This window comes from Corvus brachyrhynchos, unplaced genomic scaffold, assembly GCF_000691975.1.
Source record: "Corvus brachyrhynchos isolate BGI_N302 unplaced genomic scaffold, ASM69197v1 scaffold106, whole genome shotgun sequence".
Taxonomy (NCBI): domain Eukaryota; kingdom Metazoa; phylum Chordata; class Aves; order Passeriformes; family Corvidae; genus Corvus; species Corvus brachyrhynchos.
The window spans coordinates 2,515,791-2,531,272 of NW_008238834.1; the positions used below are offsets into that span (position 1 = coordinate 2,515,791).

Here is a 15,482-nt window from a genome sequence, read left to right on the forward strand (position 1 = left end):
ACTAATAGTCTAATGGCACCTCTTTTGCACATCAATATCACTATTAATCACCATAAAGATCTCTCCTCCCATTTTTGGAAAGTACACATTGTAGACACATGGTGTTAAACTTTGAAGTTTCTTTTCCAAGTCAAAACAAACACAGGACTTTCTTGGCAAGGAATGCTTCTTCAGTGACCTCCATTGGTCTGGCTTTTAGCAGACAGGGCCCTCACTCTTCTGGAGCTGCCTTCTCTTTCCGAGTGCATGGGAGGAGGTCCCTTATCTTTATCATATATCTTCAAAAGGTGCCTCTGAACAAGGCAATCAGTATCACACACAGGTTTGTGCTTAGGAAACTGTGACTAACGAAACAATAAATCACTGATTTGCCACCTCTGGAAATGCAGTTTAGTCCAACTCTGTCACTTTTATCCACAGACTTTGGGGAAATTCCTTTATTTTAAGGGGTTTACTTTCAAAACTCTGCATGTGATCCCCCCATTAGATAAACAAGGTGTGATCCAGAAGAGAAAGCAGTTTTGCAAGAAGCCTGCCTGATGAGGCAGCTTCACTTCATTTGATTGGGGATTTTTCTTTTATTCAGTCTTTTGCCCTTTGCTGATGTCTCAGCTCCCTCTCTAATAAATAACTAGTCCACATCACTAAACCCCTGCACATAACTCAGAGCAATTTGTTACTGTTGGCAATGTCTGTGCAGCAGGGGCCCAGGAACAGACCAGCATGGAAGTAGTAATACCTCCCACTCTTCAGGAGCATGATTTCTGCCTGATTACAGAAGGGGTCATCGGTAGGACAATGCAAAGAAGGTCACATAAAATTCCCTCCACACAAATTGCATGTGCTGCAAGATACTCACACAAGCTGCTTTACCCAGGGGTATCTGGCAGTAGAAATCGGTCCTATGATATCAACACCACAGATGTGGCAGGACATTAAAAAAAATTAACACATATTCATACTAACCAGAACACAATGAAAGTGTGTGAACACTTTATACAGCTCTGGGCCCAGAGGATAGTTTAAAATACAGAAATTCCTGTAGAAGTAATGATATTATAAATCCAGTAGTCCTAAGGTCCTTCCAAAGATTAGATTATAAACAGTCTCCAAATACTTGGTGAGGCTGTAACATTAAGAGTCATGAGCAATTTTGAAAGGAAATGAGGAAGGAATACATGGGGGTTTTTCCCCTTGCCCCTCATCTGTCTGTCCTTCATGAACACTGAGCAGTGCAAAGAGGACACTTTTTCATGGCATAGTTATTTTGGTACACCCACCACAAGATAATTATCTTGTAGTCAAGATGCAGGGAGAGAGGGAGCTCCAGGGTCCTGCCTGGAGTGGGAGAGCTCACCTGTCCTCTGCCTGCAAAAAGGTTTGAGGGTTAGCTAAGGGCATGTGGCACTATGCAGGTGGGGCACCTACTCTTTTTCTTCCCAGAAGGGTCGTGAGGGTTGAGGGCAGCAGCTCCTGGTTTGTGGAAAAAAATCCCTCATCCTCATACGTGCCAGTTGCTCCAGCTCAGCAGGGCCTTCCTGAGCTTTCCTTTGTCTACACACTTAAGAGCACACAGTGTCTAATGCACCTTCCTCATTGTAGCTACGTCCCTCAGGAGCCCTTTTAGATGCCAAGACACAGAGGGAGGGAGGAAGCAGAGGGAGCAGTATTTCTGTACACACTCAGATCTTTCCCTGCCAGTTAGCAGGTCTCTGTGGATGTTGGTACTTGAGCCTGGAAACCTTAGGGCTCGATGGAAGAGCATCAAATGGAAGTTGGAAAAGAAGTCAGCAGGGCAACAGGAGGGCAACTGTGGTTTGCCAGGGCTGTAACATCTGGGCTCAGTGGCACCCACTGTGTGCCAGTGCTTTACAATTTCAAAGCTGTCTTATTTGTTTCTGTGGGAATTTTGGGGAAGTTTGGCTTTTGCTGTTGGGTTTGTGTTTTTGTTTTGCTTTTTAACAAAGCACCTCTGGAAAGGGTATGCTTTCCAAAAAGGCATTGTTTAAGGTAATAATACAAGAGGGAAAATGGAGGATGTGGGGGAAGGCAAGAAAAAAGCAAAGCAGACAGAAAATCTCATAGTTGCTCTCAGTAGAAAAACTCTGGGTCTGTAGGGTGTGATGGGTTAAAATCAAGAGGGCCTCCTGGAAATTTTCAGACATATTTCATGGAAGGCCATTTATTCTTGGGGGGAAAAAAAAGCCCTCTTTTTTTTTTTTTATGTTATATTGTTGTTTCAAAGCACAGGAGAGCTAGGCAAGGCAGAATACCAGGCTCCCAGAGCTCTCATGCACAAAACAGAAAGATCTGTGGCAAACTGGGTTTTGTCTGTGGCCACACTAATGACCAAAATAAAGGCCATGATGACCATTTTCCTGACAGGGTTACAGGAGCCTTGAATAAAAAGCCCCAGATTGCCCAGGACCTTCCCTTACAGCCTCCACCACTTGCTCTTTGGCAGAACTGGTTTGCTCATTTCTGAGGAGGCAGTCAACTGAAAGAGGTAACTTTTATAACTCAGATTGGGAAAATGAAGGTGATTTGAGCTCCTTGGCTCCAAATGCAACAGAAGGCAGGAAATGGAAGATAAGGGAGCAAAGAGGAATGCCAGGGCACACCATGACTCCACTTTGTGAGCACAACAGCAGACTTCCTGCCCTGAATGCCACCACTTTGGCAAATTTCAGGAAAGGCAAGAGCATAAAAGATGGCTGTGCTGATGATGGACACTGCCTATGTCAGTCATCTACAGGGGAGAACAATGCAAAACAAGCCTCCTGTCTTTGACATCAAACAGAAAGATAAACTCTAACATCAGAAGGGACTGGCAGAAGATTACATCTTTTCCCCATTCCTTTTAAGATTTGTCTTGATCAGTCTATGATTAATGCTAATATGCAGGTACCTCAAATAATGGACAAGGTTCAGATAGCCCTGCTGGTTACCAATTAATTGTATGAAGGCAACAACAGGCTTTACACGAGAGGCTGGTAAACTGAAATTAGTTTTACTTGCATAATTTATATTAGTCTCATCTTATTGGGCAAAAGATTGAACCCAGGCAGCTTGAGGTGAGAACAAACTTCACAAGATGGTGGCATTCACCTCACTCTGGATGTTTCACAAACACCTGGATACCTAATAGGATCTCACAAAGGAAGGATTTTGTGGGGTATCTCTCTAACTATGCAACACTTGCTGTAACGGTGAGCCTCTGCATTAGTGGCCCAAAAATAAAGCAGCTACTCACACATGTGAAAGTCAGACACAGCTACTTGTCTTGCTGGATCAAGATAAAATTTCTTGTGTCTCCAGAATGGAACTAAATGGAACTAAAAATCACAAGTCCTCATGTGATTTCTGGTTCTTCCCACCTTGAAGCAGGCTACGAATCTTGCCTGAACATTCCATGGTGCTATACCTTGCAAGCCAGTTGTGGTCAGATCCAGAAATGGCCCCCTTCCTTAAAATGGAAAATAGTTCATATAAGATATCTATGCACAGGTAAACTTCAAATTTAAAAAAAAAAAAAAAAGGAAGGCTTGGTTCAAGTCTGGGCTTTTAGATTAACTCTGCTTATTTGCTTATTTTTAAGCTGTACTCATTTGCCTCCTCTTAACATGATTTCTGACATGCTTATCCTTTCCTGCTCTTGCCCAGCGTTTCCAGACCTGCTAAATCTGCACCTTTCTCCTGACATATTTCTCTGGAAAGAATGAGGCCCTCCTCCTGCCTCCCCCTTATCCCTGCGTAAGTAACATCCATCACTGTATCAGCACCTGACTGAGCAGCACTAGGGAAGGGTCAAGGTATTGCTTCCTACCCTTGACAAGTGTTGCAACAACCCTGAACCACCTCAACTTGTAACAGTTTCCATTCCACAAACTGCTGCACGGACTTTTCTTCTTGCTATTCCATCCTCCCCAGAGGCTTCCTGGCTCTGCTCACACCAAGGCAAAAAGCCACTCACACTTCTCCAAGTACAAAAGCAAAAGACAGACTTTCCCTGTCTTGCACAGCGTCTAGAAGAGCCAGTGAACGTGAGCGCAGCCTCAGGGCTCCTCTGTGATGGCCACAGCTGCCGTTGTCCCCCTGGGTTAGATCCCTCTGAGGCATGGTGCTGGGAACCTCCCCACCAAGCAGGGCCGCGCTTGGGCTGAAATAGGAGACCCAGAGGAGAAAAATAACCTCACAGAGGCACAGGAATTCTTCTCACACACCAACCAGTTGGTCCTTCTCCATGGAGGGCATCAGCCCGCACATGCACTTACAGAACTTACTTACACAAGCAATGTCATAGCCAGAACTAGGAAATCAAGACTGCAATAGAATTTGAAGTGTTGGGGTGCCAGTTTGGTTTTGGAGGAGGTAACAAATGCCAGTGCTAAGTAGAAGCAGTAGTGCAGGCATGCAGAGCACAAGCACTTCAGAGGGTGATCTTCAGAGAGATGCCTGATACTCTTCCTCTCACTGCATCCCTCACTGTCCTTTTTTGCCTCATGGAAGTGTCCAGACTAAAAAAGGTTAAATCACTCCTTGATATTAAATCTCTATGGCCATCATAATTAGGACAATTAGCTGAAATGAAACATCTAGATTTCAAGCAAGTGGAATGAATTCCCGCCCTTGGGATCCAGACGCTTAGATGTTATTAAAAATGTCTCATTTTCTACATGGCGCATTTTCCATTAGCTCATAGTTCAGAGATACGATGCAGGATGTCATCTGTCCAAGAAAAAGAGGAGATCCTTGGAGAGGCTGCCTTTTGGGACTCTCAACCTCATGTACATCCTTCCCTTTAGCAATGATGTATTCTATCTTCATGCAAATCAACCAATTATTGCTGACTGCACAGGTGTCCTGGAACAAGGATTATGCCTGGTCTTCTCCTCAGGAAATGCAAGGAAATTTGCATATCAACCTAACAGTGTGGGGAGAAAGCATAAGAGAAGGCTACTGGCGAGATGAGAAATATAATGATGAGAAATAATATTACTAAAATATTTAATATTATAATATATTTTTCTACATCTTCCATTTTGTACGGTCTGGGTCATTTTATTGGGTGTTTTACTCCCTACAAAGCAGCATTGTGTTTAAGGAGTAATTTTGTACACCCTCTTGCATTCTGATAACCATTGTGGAAAACTGCAGACTTCCAGCCTCAGAAGCAATCGAATAGTTAAAGATTGACTGGACCTGCTCAGAGGTAAAGTGGCAATATTTCTGACATTCCAAAGCTGGCAAGCCAGTGGAGAGGACCCCACCACAGTACCAAAAATTAGTTATTTCTACTGTCCACTTGGATTCCTGCATACTGAAAGGTAGAATAAGAGACATTACCGCAGCCTTTGTCCATCAGAGACATCCTCCAAGCAGAGGAATCCTTGCAAAGACTGTCTTTCAAAAAATACCTCAAACCAAACCAAAAAAAACCCCAGCAAATACATTCCTTAATTGTGATTAGAGGTTTAACTTATTTTGGCTATAATTCATAAAGCAATTTCGGGCATCTGTCCAGCAGAGACATGCACAGCTTCTGTGACAGAGGCACCAAAACTCCTCAGGTACTGGCAAAAGTGGTATCAGCAAAACCCAGAGAGAGAAATTGCAAAAATAAGAGCAATGAAATAATACCCTAGGCTGAGGATAAAGAAAATGCTAAAGTCAGCATTTTATCTGATAGTCTGACTTCAGGAAATGCCTGTGAAAACAGTTTTGGAAAGTAATAGCTGATCTGGCTGCAGATACTCCCTGAAATAAGAAAGGTGCAAAATCCTGGTGCTGTTTTTTGGGTGAATTTTTTTGTTATTGTTGTTTTGGGGATTTTTTAATGAAAAAAAAATAGTTCTCACCAGAAGAAAAATATTCTGTCACCCCAGGAAAGGCAGAGTGCCTTATTATGGGTATAGTATTAGAAGATAAACAGCTGACAGGCAAAGGAGTCACATAATTCTAAGTGCAAAAGGAAATAAGTCTGCATGAAAAATGAGTGAATGGGAAGGGATAGACAAACACAAAGGAGGCTGCTATGATGTTGAAGTGTTTACCCAGAGAGGCTCTTTCTGAATCTCTGAGTGCCATCATCGCAGTTTTCCTCATTCTCAGAATTTTTTATGCGCTTTATTTGGGTTTTTTTAATTGACAGACAATTGTACCTGAGAAAATCTGGACCTTGATCTGCTCTGCTGCATACCTTCTCTTCTTCACTCACTTGATGGCATGCATTCTGCAGGAGAGGGAAACAGATGGAGAGCTGGCAGGTGTCATACTCCCATTAAAGACAAGAAATGGAGCTGCAAAGGTTTCAATTGTTATAACATCCTGCCTAACTGTTCCAGTTAAGCAAGGCATTGTAATTGTTGCTCCCAAAAGTGAGCTTCCCTTCTTCCCTACATTCACACTTATTCAAAACACACATGTCTCTTTCAATGGCAGTGGAATTGATCTCACTCTGCCAATAGCTTTTTCTGGGGACAGAAGCTGAGTGCCATGTGGAGGAGCCACACATCTGCAATGTAATTAATATCCTAAACTTGTCTCCAGAAAGCAAATGCACAGCACATGGGAGCCCTCTGTATTCTGTCCTGAAACCTGGGAGCAGCATAAATGGCATCAACCTCACTGTCAGCACCCAAGGCCCAGGGGCACCACTACCATGGGGGCACACTCGGTTGTAGGGGGGTGCTCCCCAAACTGACACATAAGCAGTCATCGCCTACTCTGATTTATGGTTTATTCTCCGTTGCTTTAAGGACAGGAGAAAGCTCCTGAGGAAGAGACATGGAGAAGTGCCCCTGTGCCTGGAGCTGGTGGAGTGGTCTGCAGGGAGGATGGCTGGCAGATGCTGCTCCTCCTGGCCTACTTGGCTGAAACTGCAGCTCAAAACTCCATGCTTCCCTCAGTTGTGGTTTATGGCTTATGGTTTCTCTGGAGGAGGGGTTCTCGAGGGGGAATAAGGGAGCTGATGCTATAAAACAGGCTGTAAATCACATGTCAGCTTTTATGGCCAACGTTCATATTTGTAGAAGCATCTTCCAGACTGCTCAGGCTGTTGGGCGGTAGGATGGCTTTTACTGAGCTGGGCAATACTGAGATTGTGCAAGCAGCATAGTGGGAGCAGATCAGACACGCTGCAGACAATACTGGGGTTGGGATCACAGCAGGTAGACTGAGATGGGTGTTTGGGGCCATGTGCGTTTTACTCAGCTGTGGCCAGTCCAGAGCCCCTGAAAGTGTCTGATCTACTAAATACTTGTAAGCTCAGGTACTGGATGCAGCACGCCTGGAAATTGTGCTGTAGAAATGAAGTGGCAGCCTGCCATCCAAGTCAGGCACTCCAGCATCCATGTCTTCCTCACATCTGGTGCCAGAGTCAATCAGCCAAACCAGATTCTGATCTGATATAGCTGTTACTGGCATGGAAATGGAAAGGGAACCATCCCAAATAACAGCAAAGTGAACATCTCTTTAGAAACTGCCTAAGCAAACAGACACAATAACCTAATCCAACCAAAAATTAAAAATTATTTCTCTGAACAGCAGCAAGTGGAAGATAAGAACTAGCCTTTTTCAAGTCCAGAGGCCTCCTGGACAGAAGGAAAAACAAGTAGAAGATCAAATGGATTGTGGGTCAAGTAAAGCACTAGGCAAAGAGGTTTGAGCCAAACCACAGGACACATTTGTCAAGCTCTTAAAGAAATAGAAATGCAGGATCAAAGCAGAAGCACTTTGCAAATATTAACATTTGTCACCTACTTTTACTTTTGATGTACTTCATTTTGAAGACATTTCTCCCTTTTCTCTCTCTTTTTTTCTTTAACAGGATAATCTAATCTTTCAGTACACACACTTGCCTTCTTCAAAAGAAACACAATGACAATATTACTGAAACATGGAAGACTTTAATAAGTACAGATTAAAAGAACCAACATATGGAAAGCAAATAATAAAAGTATATTAAGCAGCAGTCCAGAGAAATGTTGTTAACACTGTAGTCAAATATTCTAATATAAGGGTTTTGGTAGTTTTCCCAACAAAATATAAATGAAACAATAACTCCTTTTTTTGAGCGGAGGAAGAGCATTCCTGTAGCACTTGAGTCAGCAACAACATCATTAAAGAAAATCACATTAGCACCAAGTGGATCACATTCATTACTGATCCATATGTATTGTTTTGGAGGTGCTACCCCATTGATTAAAAATATCAAATATGGTTAAAAAAAAGAGCAAGGAAAGAAAAAAGTTGAAAACTCTTTATGGAGTGTTTTCAGCTCTGTGTTTGTTCCTGCTACACCAGCAAGAGGAGTCCTAACTCAGTAGTGTGCTGATGTTCCTGCAAGAATGGGTTACAGCTTTGTTTTCCTCTGCCCTTCAGTCAGGTTTTCATGTCTCCACTGACATCCCGAGCCACAGAACTGCAGGGGGAAGCAGCCCTGGAGGACCTTCAGCATGAGCTGAGAGCAACCTGCTGCACACCGGGAGATGGTGACCTGCGGGCTGCGGCTGAGGCGCTGCTTTGCACGGTGCAAAATACATAACAACAACAATACCTCAGGCTGAATTTAGGAAATTCGGTAATTGTCAAGTGTGGTAAATCATCTTTAAAGCAAACACTCTTAAAAGCGGAGAGATAAAGCTCATTCCCCCGGGACGAGGCGGTAGCGAGGAACACGGCGAGGCTGTGGGCAGGGTTTCAAAGCAGCCCCGTCACACTGGGCGAGATAGGGCCGCCCGCTCCCGACGGGATTTCTGAGACTGCTGGCACCAGGGTGACAGGCCAGCAATCGTTAACAGGGGAAGTCTGTCTGGTGCCTGCTCTTTGTTCCAGCCCCACTTTCATATTTGAGAACCCTTATGGTATACTTTCTATTCACAGCAACGTTTCAGCCTGTCGCAAGTGTGGCCCCAGTGATTATAGTTAGGCAAATACAGCAAGAACCCACACATGCTTGAGCCCTTCAAAGTATCTTTTTTTCCCCCCGCTCAGTTTCCACTTGTTAATATTTGACTGAGTCTGTAGTTTGAACAAGTACTTCCCAAATATATTTCAGCTTCCAAACAGAAAAAAAGAAAAGCCACCGAACATTTACGGTGTTCAGAGCATTTATGGCTGAAACTCGTTCTGCAGGTTCAGCCATCTGTCCTGCCCATCCTTGCACAACCGTTCTCTTGTAAAATGCAGTCGGTCTTCTCACTGGGGAACTTGCAACACCCCTGGCACCACATTCAGTTCCTCGATACCCCACCAGGATGACTTCTTGGAAATCCTAAAAGCAAGGAAGATGCTAGGAAGATGTGGCTCAAGATTCTCACAGCTGCAGGGGGGAAGGAGGCATTGAAATGTAGATAACAATCTCTAAGGGGATCCACCTGAAGGAAGGACATACCCAAACTGCGGGATTGTGATCACCTCCCTAGAAGGATGATACATACTTCTGACTACATGAAAGGGAATTGCAGTACCAGAAGGAACATCAGAGATGGGCTAATGCAAATGTCACTCAGATTAACAAGTACGGTAATTGCCATTCCTAACTGCTATCCACATAAAAGAGCTTGTCAAGGGCATCTATTCTTGTTAGTCACTGTTGGAGAAATGTACCTGGAATTTCACAGAAGCTGGAATACACAGGGTTCCATCACCTCCAGCAGCTGCCCTTCCAAGCATTTTACACAGTCTTAGTACAGGTGACTCAGTGTGATTTTAGACAAAGGCTTCTTCATTCTGCTTCTGGCAGCATAAAGCATTTTAGAGAGGATATCAATGGTACTGTTTTGATAGAGGCTATAACAATTGTTCTTATGTGAATCTGTTCAACTACTTTAAATCTTCTTAATCTATGAGTGGACAAATGTTAAATCAGAGAATTTTACAAACCCAGCTTCTTTTTTTTTTCAGTCATGCACATATACCAGTCCTGGATTTCATATTTCTGTACGTAAGGCTATTCCCTGTATGGTGACATTTTTTGCTCACCAAGATGGGAAAACAAGGAGGCTGTAATATTAATAAAAAGGCAGCCCATTTTGCCTTTGAAGAAAAGTTCTTCTTTAAAAATAAGCTTTATGATAGATATAAATAACTGTGTGTTCTTAGAAAGTCAAAGATATTTCTTAACATGCCAATATGGCATTATTACAATAACCTTCAACCAGCCTGAACAGCTTTCACATGAGCAAGGAAGGGATATGTGGGGTTCATCCCAAAGTCTCTGTAATTACACAGACTTACAGGAACTGCAAAAATGGTGTGGAAACTGCACTGCATGACAGCAATTCCTCCTTCATACTTGCCCTGCTTGTAACTGGAACAAAGATACTTAAGGTGAAGCTCAGTCCCACTACTGCAATCAAAAAAAATTCTGATCTCACAGGGATACCAGGGGAAAAAATTGTTGGGAAGGCTAAAAATGGGAAAGATTTTCTAGCAGGCTAACTTCCAAAAAATAAATAACTAAGGTTAATAACATTTGTTAGCAGTGCTGGTTAAGTGTTTGAATCCAGCTTTTTTTTTTTTTGCCAAATCTGTCTCACTTTACCATAGGAAACCTCAGAATTACAGAAACCTTCAAAGCCAAGAACAAAAACTAAAAACCATTGCTGTCTTCCCTAACAGCTGTTACAGAGCTGGTGAAGACACACAGTCTCACACTGCCCCTGCAGACATCCTGGGTGAAAGAACAATTTTGTTGAGCTGAGTTTTATGTGGGCATGTAAATAAGTCTAAAAATTTCCACTGTTTTCTTCCCATTCTTCTCACAGGCCACATATGCTGCCTGTCCACCACTGCCTTTTCACAGACTGCAGATGTTAATGCCATATCTCCATTGTCTCTCCTCTGCTACCCCTTTTTTCCATGTGCCCCTTTACTTTCATAGATGCTCGTTCCACTCTACCTTCTTATCTTCTAATTTCCCACTGGGCAATCACAGTTGGATCTGTCTTGTAATTTTCTCCGTGGAAGACACCACTTTTTCTGCAGCACATGGGAACATCATAGGTTTCCCTTCACTAATAACAGCTCACCAGCTCAAGCAGACAAGCAGAGGCAACCTGCAAGCTCTTGTCTATAAGGCCTATGGGTGCTGCCCAACGACCTCTTTGTAGCACTTCTTCCTCCTGGAAATGCAACCATGGAGCAGTTCACATTTTCAAAGTGTAAATCAGGCTCCTATCTTGGATGCAACTGGTACAGTTGGAGCATGGTTGGTTTAAATCAGCTCATAAAGTGAAAACTACATAATAAATGAGCACAGAAAATTGGCTTGGCAAAACTCCACTGCAATGATTTGTTTTCCAAAGTGCAGCTGATTTACAGATTTGAGGCCTTCATTGGTGCTCTCTAGGTTTAAAGCAAGATATTTCAACAAAAATTATAGCTGAAGAGCCATTCTGCTAATCCAGGAAATGTTGTGAGGGTGACAGTAAAGGCTCGAGGTATGTGCGAGAGGGGTATATCCCAGCTGGTACTGTTACATCTCTACACAAAGCAGCCAAGCAAGCAGAGTTCCTGAATTTATTGGCTTTCCAGGCTGCTGCCCTGCCCATGGCCCCAGAGCCACCCTGCTATCCCAACGGGCCACGCACGGGTTTAGCCAGATTCCTGCAAATTCTCACTGAAATTCCACCCTGTGGCCAGAACGAGCAGATGGAGACATTGCTGGCTCTGTGTAGCTCCCAGCTACCCAGCCCCAAACCCAGCCCTTTCCACAGGGGCAAGGCGATTCCTTGGAGGGCAGACAAAAGCCTTCAAGGGCTAAACCACACGTAGCAGCCCTTGGACAAAATAAATGTCAAACAAGGCACTTCCTTGGGCCTGCTGCAGTTTGTTTTAATAAAGGGAGAACAAGATCTCCATGTGCTAGCTCCTATCTGCTTTCCACCCCCAGCATTTAACTTCCATCAAATTCCTGAGCAAGGAACCAAAAGTTCTTGGAGAGACTGACCTAGTACATGCTTTGTCAGTTGTAATGTAAGTCTTATTCCTTAATAAACTGGAAAGGGACTATGTTTTGGTGACAGAGGAACAGGTGGGTGACATCAAGTGGAATGCCTGGCTGCACTCCTGCCAGCTGTGGGGAGGTGCCCACAGGCATATAGGAGCTCTCCAGGATGGATATCTTCTTTTTTTCTTTCTGCAGCATGCAATCAGATGATGGACATTTAAGCCACTTAAGACAAAACAAAGTGGCCATCAGAGGTAATATAAGCAGTGCAACCCTATAAATGTCAGTGTCCTGAGTATGAGGATCTTTACCCACCGTGTCAATTCAAAAAGAAAAACAAGAGCACAAGGGAAACCCAACAGGATGGACTGTGCCCTCCCTTCAATTCCTATACTGCAATTAAGTCCTCTGGTTAAGAATGTGATTAAGGAGGTTGATTTGTCTTTTAGAGGATGCCACATTGGCTAGGAAAGCCATAGGGATGTTTACTAACAGCTTCCTCACAAATAAAAATAGGATAAAGGGTTCATTAAACTTTCCAACTTTTAAAGTTGAGGTGACAGACTCAAATCATTGTGCCATGTATGATCTGAAGAATGGAAGGACAGAGCCCTTCCACTGGGGGGGCCTGGGGAAAGATGGCCTTTGTTTCTAACATAACTGAAGTCTAGAAGCTATGAAACAGCAGATATTTCAAATTATTCATTTACCTGGGTCTATGGAAAGAGAAGATTAAAAGTTCTGCCACAATATTCTCATGACCAGAAATACTGACAGTTATCAAACCATCCTCAGGAAGCTGGGAAAGGCTTGAAGAAGATGAGCTTTGGCAAGACAGAAATTGGAAGGAGACACACTCAAATTACTCAGAAATGACTTGGCTGACAGAGGGGCTAGTCAGAAATGTAAATTCTGAGAGTTACAGAGTTAAAGGCGTAAGATTTTCAAAGGGGCATTACAGTGCCTTGCCCAGCACCACCTGGACCTTTGTGACACATACATTTTGGTAGTGTAACACCAGCAGGATGTCCCCACTGAATGGACAGCAGGAGGTCACCAGGAAACATGGCCCTTGCTAGTCCAGCTGGGCAAACAGGGCTGGACCTGCACCCTCCCTGACACACAGCACCTGCCTAGCAAGGCATTCAGAAGCATTTTTTTTCAGGGTTTTTTTTTGTATAAAAAAAGGAAAGTGCTTCAAATTTCAGGAATTTTTTCTTACTCTATTTTTTAGCCTTGGCTTCTTTCACGCTGCAGGTTCTTCCTCTTCTGTTTGTGAGAAAAAGAAAGTCCATGATTCTTTTCCTCACAAACAGAAGTGGAAAAATGTTGGAGGAATAATGGAAAATTCTCTAAGAATTCTCTTTTTCTGAAGATAAATTCTGAATCTTTTTCTTCTTTTATTTTCATTTACAGATTTTCAAGCTGACTGTTTTCTCTATCAAGCCTTGGAAAGACTTGATAGCTCCTAAGGGCATGTGAAACCATACTGACCACCCTGAGTCTTAAAATCCTCAGAAGGACAGCATCCAGCAATGCAAAGCATGAGACTATTACTTCTTGCATTTGCACATCATTGTTATCTACTTGAAACTGTAGCTGAAGGAAAGACAGGGAAAACCACAGGGATGACTTCATGTGGCTACCAGGGAAAATTTGCAATTGCCTTAATGTGGACAATATTATTTTTTGTCAATGCTTACAGGGCAGTGTGAGGGGGCAGCTTGGCACCGTATGTGACATTCACGCAGAGTAGCAAGTTGGTGTCATGAGCAGAAATTTGGGTGGTTAGGGGTTTTTTTTGCAAGTGCTTCGCTTTTTTTTTCCCCAATAGACCTGGGCAAAGTTTTGTGTAATTTTCCAGTGACCTTGATTATGCAATTGGGTATGGCTGCTGCCCTAGACGACATCAAAGATGCCACTCGCATCAGGTGGCAGGCAGCCCTAGCCAGGCGAGGGACACCGCGAAGGCACCCGGCAGTGCCAGGGGCAGATGGCTCTCCAGCCTGCCTTGTTTGATGAACTTCTCCTGGGGAAGCTCTTATTGCTCCCACTCTGGTTTTTTGAGGACGGGAAGTTACAGAGCTGGCAGTCATAAAACACACAGAGGCATCATCAGGTAGCTGATGAAATACTGCAAATCAACTGGATTATTTATTTCCCCCTTCAAACAAAGAGAGGAAGGTCCTAATCCAGAAACAGCACGTGCTTAACTCCAACCAGGAGCTCAAACCCCACTGAAATCAAAGGGTTAAATTCAGCCCCCTTTGAAGTCAGCAAGGGCAACCCTTCATCTCAACAGGGCCAGTTCTTCCTCCCAGCACTAGGCGCTTTGATGAGTCCACACTGTAACACACAAACAAGGTGCAAAGCACCATCATCTCTTCCAGGGTCCCTCCCTGATGCCGACACAACCCTTTTGAGCCAGGCTGGAGCCGGGGCTGGGACATGGCCCTTCCACCCTTTCTCCTATAAACCATCAGGAATATCAGGTGAGAAACACCCGGCTCCTCTCTGCAAGCCTGGCCATGGGCAAACAGTAAAGAGCGATGACCCTGCAGAGGCAATGGGGTGAGGGAAGAAGAAGTGATGTTGCCCCAAACTTTCTTTGCCATGAGAGTCACTGATCATGCTTGATAAACCTCCTCACCAACCTCATAGGTACAGAGGAAACCAATTACAGTCTCAAACTGAAAAAATGTGGCTAACATTACCCAGAAACCCTCCCCTTACTGTCAGATTCTCTTTCAATGTTACCGTAATTTTACCCTTCCCCCAAAGACAGATGAAAGCCACCTACACCCAGTGTTTCAGGTGGTTGAATGTTAGCTGTTTTTGTGGTAGGACCTGGAAAAACTAAGCTATGAGAGGTTTGTACCTGGCTCTCTTTGAATACTTCTCTCTTTTTAGTCCCTTTTCCACAATTTCTCTTCTCTTCCCTGAAAGCCTGGGAGGGAGATCTTAGCAAGCAGGTGATCTGTCTCCCAAATGCTCTTGACACAAGTGAAAATTGCCCATTAATCCTTGGGTTTCAGAATTTTTTTGCATTAAGAATTTTCTGATCAAAGCAAGTTCTTTGCAAAGCATCTTTTTTTTTTTCTTTTTTTTTTCTTTTTTTTTTTTCCCCCTGCTGAAAAAGGCAGAAAATTGAGTGAAAAATAAGAAGGAAGAAAAAGAAAAGATAAGGTCTGGTCAATCAAGCCCCAGGTCTCTTGTCTCCAGTTTGTGATTATGTTTTATGATCTCAGACACAACAGATTGTGAGCCTGCAATGTTTGGAAATAGTAGATGATTAAACCTTCTGGCCAGGTGTAAATGCAACCTTTGTCTTCTGATGACTGTGTGAGAATTACCTTCCTTCTCAAAGTCCCTGGCTGGCCCTTCTCTCTTCACTGTTACAAACACCTCTGCTTGGAGCTACAACTTCAATGTGCTTCCACTTTATTCTCATCTATCCACAGGCACCATCGCAACCCATACCACTCTAACTGTCCTGAGACAGAGGGAAAAAAAAATGCTGACCAAGCTA

The 15,482-nt window shown here is 43.5% G+C and overlaps 1 long non-coding RNA gene across 1 annotated transcript in view; it reads left to right on the plus strand.

Moving 5' to 3' along the window:
* Positions 1–15,288, plus strand: part of LOC108447663 — a 42,534-nt gene extending 27,246 nt beyond the window's left edge. The window contains exons 2-3 of the long non-coding RNA XR_001863331.1: positions 8,383–8,581; positions 13,370–15,288. This is a non-coding gene — a long non-coding RNA (uncharacterized LOC108447663). The remainder of the gene's footprint in view (positions 1–8,382; positions 8,582–13,369) is intronic.
* Positions 15,289–15,482: the final 194 nt, after the last annotated feature.